Raw genomic sequence first — 6000 nt, forward strand, 5'->3', positions numbered from 1 at the left:
GCCCGTCTCTGGTATAGCTTTGAGGGTCTCCCAGTGCAGGACAGGACCTAAGCATAATCTGTTCCTTTCTTCAATGATTGCTGATTATTATTCATGTAATAAATATATATTTATATTAAATACATGTAATAAATATATATTAAATAAATACATGTATAAATATATATTGATCAAATATACATCATTTTATCCATTGAGTGAAAGTGTCATCTCTGTTGCCTTGGGCGCGTTAACCTCTGCCTGACCATGCAGCCATGTGCAGTCCTGGATTATAACAATATCTTAGTGGTCTCTTTAAATATTTGTGCTGCTCCACTTATCCATAAGCATTTGCCCCTTCACCCACCCCCCAGCTCTTTTCAATGCGGGTGAAGAATGAAGAAACACATCTCATCGCACGTTGTCTTTTACTTTTTTAAATAATGCATATTAAAGTACCCAGAAAGTACTTTATTATTTTTGGAATAGCTCCCTGGGACATTAAACTGTCCCTTTAAAAGTGACAGACTGTGTTACATATGTAAGTACTTCCCGTTTATTGTATCTGCTCTGCAGCCCATCACCGCACAGCGGGAGGTCATGTCATATATCAGGTCTGTCTGTCTGACCCTCCCAGACCATAAAGAAGCTAATGGCTGCTATTAATTAGAGCCCCCTTGCCACCTCCGGTTGCAGGATAAACAACACAATGTTGCCAGATAAATAAACTCTCACTGTTGCCTGATGATGGATAAAACATATTGTGTCCCAGGGGTCTAATACATGTTCTGGGGCTCCAAGATCTCTCAATGTATGTCTACTGGAACCTGAGTGAAAATCGTAAGAGTTGCTCTGCAAGGTGGTTGCGCCATTTCTCAGCAGGCATGAAAACTGCTGGTATATTTAATTTCAAACATTTTTGGACGATCGCCAGTGAGGGAATGTAGCCAGCCAACGTTTACCTTCTGAAGCACACAACACATTGGTATTAGGGTTTTGTCAACGCTTTCAGGCAACTTTCTTTAAAGAGCCCACAAAGAATTTCAGAAGAAACCAAACACTTATTTGGGTGGAATAATCAAACCTTAAGGAAAAACTGAAAAACCTTTTATTTAGTTTAAAAATAGTTTAAGATGTGGCTTATGGGGTTTCTTTCAGCAAAAGGGGACTAAATTATGACATTTAAATCTAAAACACGATTCACGATATGTAAATCAACTTGAATATTCGTGGCTATGTAATCAGGCAAACCATGGCAAAGGGCAAAAGGGGGTAGTTGCCCCTCCCTAGGAAATCTCCTGATAATGCCACCCTGTTCTGCGTACGTAGATGTCCATGATTCTACTCCGGCTTAATGATAACTCAACATCCCAGATGGTGCTTTTCTCTCTGCTATATCACAAGAAAACACTTGCTGGAACAACGGTAACTTAATACGAGACTTTTATCTTCTGAAAGGTCAGGGTTTTCATAAGGTATCAGAACCATTTGGTTGGCACAATCAGTGAACCGCTGGAATAGATTGTGTTGATTGTTCATGGCATTTGGGATGTTAAAGGATTTAACGTTTAAAAACTCTCAGGGTCAGTTCATTTAGGTTATGTCTATAAATCAAAGAAAAGACAAGGTGGGTATGTCATTTATACCTACTGCCCTGATGATTATTGAAATATTCCATGTCATCTCAACTAACCTGCAAAGTCCAGGTTTACTGAATAAACCCCAATGCTGGTCCACTCCTAGCTTAGATACGTCCAAAAAAGATGATGAGACGCTCCGCAGAGCTGCACAGAACCATAATCAAATAAACTTATAGAAAGACACCTTCTTATATGACCACGAGTCACCTACAAAATACTGTTTAGTGAATAAGCCCCACTGACATCACTCAAAAATCCTGCTTCGTGTTTATGCCAATTGATCAGCTGTAAAGCCTGCACTTGTTTTGTGTACACAATACATCTGTCAGTTACAGATTTCCCGGCTCATTCCTTTCATCGTTCTTCCTAATTCCCCTCTCAGCCGCTGGAGACTCCCTGGCCTGATGCTGAGACATGGTAGAACCATTAATGGCTATGGGTGGTCTTTTCTCATTACCTCCTGCAGCTTGGAGGAGCCCTTCCTGGAGGTGGGGGCATAGAGAATAATTGTAACCTAATTGCTAACAAATGAGGCTGTTAATCCATTCAGCACCGCACTTCCCATCGCCTCCTAAAAACAAACCTAACACATAGAGCCCGGCTCAAAATGTTCTCGGCACAAAGACATCAACCTATTCTGCAACTTACAGTAAAACAGGAGAACACTTCTTGGCATCTAACATGTACATGGATGTTTTTCTTCATCTGCCGCATAGCTGTTACTTACATATCCAGTGACATATTCTAGCCTAGACTGCTTGGGTGGCGGGTACAGAAGGGTGGCAGGTACGAGGGGGGGTGTGCGGCAGGTACGAGGGGGGGTTGCATGGACAACTACAGTTGATCTACAGTTTCAGATTTCTGAAATATACAACCTTTATCACCGGCAAGCAGTGTCAAAAACTGTAAAAATGTAGGATTTGGGGAAAGTGGCTGATTCACCCTATGAACTAACATTGACTATTTTAGTAACAAAATACATGTTTAATCATGGTTGCCGGCTCTTTCAATTAGGATAAGTAATGTGGACAGAGCTTCGCACAGAACTATACCACATCCACATTGCAAACATTCTGTCCTGATGTTACTTATAGAATTGCATAAAAATGGTCATGAATATTGCCTAAAAAAATCTGGTAAGCTTGTTACTACTCCATGGTCTATGTATCTGACCAGGAATACTGTTCTGATCCGTTTGGGCTTGGAGCCTTTCACAGTATATTCATTTTGGTCAAGGGACTAAAATAAATCACTGTTTAGAAGAGAAAATCCCTCTTTCATACTTCCCAACAGTCCTGTTGTTGAGAGACATTGCTTAAACCTCCTGTCCTCCCCTTGCTACACACTCAACACTCAAATCTCTCTTCTGTCCCTCTCTCCTCCCCTGATTATCCCTCTTTTATAGCAGCTAATGGTGCAGTAACACATATTGTCCACAAGATGTCAGTAAACGTGTGAAAGCGATTTGTATATCCCTTCTGGACACCCTTGAAACTCCTGTATTTCATTTATTATTAATTAACCACTAATTGTGCTGCATGTTACTGAAAGCAATGTGAAATCAAACTAATACAGTAAAGAATTACTCTTTTATTTGCTGTGACAACTATTTCACAGTTAGGACCCAATTAAATCTTATCGTTTAGAATGGCAAATTAGGGCACGATTTACTAATACTATTAAGGATGCCAAGTTGGCCCGAGAGTATTTTTGAGATGACAATTTTTACCTACTGGATTTAAATGGCCAGCTCCCCGAATCATTTACACCCTCAGACCTCAGCAAATCTCACTAAAGCTCCATTCAGAGCTGTTGTTCTGTTGGGTAGCAACTCTCTTGAGGGAGTTTTTCTACCTGGGGAGAGCTGGCACCATTCATACCCAAGGGATAGGCCTGAGAATGATAATACGATACTGTTGCAGAACATCTAGCTAACAATGGCAAGGGCGACAGTGCCCACAACCTGGTCCTGTCAATACATGTTTGCCAAAATGGACTGAATAAAAGGAGACCTGGAGGGATAAAGTCAGGGTATAAATGCGACCCAAAGCCCTTCTTAATGTAGGCACTTTTTTGGCTCTTTGTGGTCCTGAAAGTAAAAAACAGAATGTTGCAGAATCTTGTAATTCCTTTTTTATTGGACTAACAGTATTTAAAATAATAGACGAGCTTTCGGGAGTCCTCCCTTTATCAAGTCAAAAGCATTTCTGACCAAGCAAGTCCTGAAAGTGAAACATATTGAAAAGTCTTCAGACATTAGCCCAAGATCTTAAAAGCAGAGCAGCCCAGGGGACAATTGCCCCTAGGGCTGCCCTTAGGCAGAGGCAAGAAGGGCTCTCCCTCGTGACATCATATCCCAGGGATCCCCTTTGCTCAGCGATGCAGAGACAGTGAGAGATAATGGGAGCCCTGCTTGTCCCTTCCAAAGGACAGAGAGGTCCCACAATCCCTCCTTGCTCTGGGCCCTGCAAACCCTAAGGACAACCCGTGACAGGTTGCTACTGTTTGCTACTGAATTCAGTGGCAGTTTAACTTGGTGCTAAAGGGGTTTGAAGATCCGTGGTGACTACTGATTTTTTTCAGAGCACACCAACACGGGGCTAGGGTTGCCAATATTTGACAAAAACATAACATGGCATTAATGTAATATATTTCCTTGTGATAAGGGATTTGTATAGCTGAGACATATATTCATAGTAAATAGACACATAGTGTCAAAAGTTTCTGCTCCTTCAGATACATTAGTCATACACGTAGTCAATGTTGCTACTTTGTTTTGGGCCTCTCTGTAATGCGAGCACAATTTTTGTTTTCGCCGGACACATACATGTTTCACATGACCAGCTCATACATAGTACTGTATGAACTGCAGGGCAGCACTTTACACATGCTGGTCAGCAACATGTGAAACGTATCCGTCGAGGAATAAATGACTGTTCTGCAGAGTAGGTAATCCTCCCCTGACACCTTTCAGAAACACAGAGCCTGATGGGCAGATGTCAGCCACATGTAAGGGTTTGGTGGACAAACGTCCCTTTATCTCTAGTTCCCAAATTGTGTGAGTGTGTCCAACCCATCCCTCTCAGTGTTATCTGTGGAACCAGGAGATCTGAAGAAGGCCTACATTGACTGTCCCCAGCCCGCTCCACCCACATGCTGCTGACACAGGACCTCTAGGAAATGGATAAGTAACAGATGACGCTAACATTTTAAATAAACCCGACTCATCTTTTGTAGCCTCAAAGAATATGCAAAATGTGTACTATTAGAATTAGAGAAATGCATCATATTACTCAGTGTTCTAAAGGTCTTGAGTTCGGAAGTCCTATTGTTATGGCTTCTTTATGAGGAATGCTGTATTGATTTCATGTTTATTGAACGTATGAAAGTTTGCTGAGTGCAATCTAACCTCACCCCCTTTTTATCTGAAAAATACACCTGTCATTGAAAAATTACACTGGTACATGTTATAAGGGTCAACATTTGATCTATATGGTATCCTAGCCAAACAGGAAAGGAAGACATATTATATCATCTTTATATAATAGACAAAAACATTAGGTCATAATGCTTACATGTGTCTGCTAGAGCTATCAGAATCTCGGTATATAGTTGAATTCTTTTGATCTGAAGAAAAATGTGTCCAGCTTTGTCAATACACATTTGTGTTGTTGTTAAGGACATATTTTCTGTCTTTTAGAGTTGTATGGCCAGACTTGAGACCGGAACCATGATAACTAAATGCCTCTTTACAATCTGTTTTGCGCCTCAGCATGTGTCCAGTAATAGAGCCCACGTTTCTTGTGTTCCTCTGCGGCTGGTCCCCCTACCCCTAGTGTCCCCAACTATAGAGTAGGTGCGGTCACCAAATGCATCGCATATCAAAGTATATTTACAACCTTTCAGGTACTTTACTAGTGGTATTTTCGGAATTCTTGGAGGTGTTGGGTTGCATAAAGCTACATTTAGTACACATTTAGTGAATAAATCCCAAAGGACGTCAGCAGGAAGGGAATATGTAGTCTATCAACAGCAGCGGGAAGGTCAATGACCCATTCACGTCAAGTAGGGTTGTCAGTCCTTAGCAGTGGCTCACATTTCTTGTATTTCTTCATTTACGATGTAGTTCATTGAATATGTTTCCATTACTCACAGTGTATAGGGCCTTCAAGATACAGATTGGGGCTCAACGAGAAAATGAGTGGTAGTTCTACACCACAGATTGAAGAGTGAAGTGACAGACTTGGCCAAGGTTTGAGAGCCAGCTCCTTTATGATGCAACTGGCCGGGAGGACCTTTAGGCTCTTTAACAGTCTGAGGACACCAGTAGTCATCTGTAGGATCCTCATTAGCGTAACAGTGTACTCAGGAGTCCTCCTTC

Source organism: Spea bombifrons, chromosome 4 (genome assembly GCF_027358695.1).
Source record: "Spea bombifrons isolate aSpeBom1 chromosome 4, aSpeBom1.2.pri, whole genome shotgun sequence".
NCBI lineage: Eukaryota > Metazoa > Chordata > Amphibia > Anura > Pelobatidae > Spea > Spea bombifrons.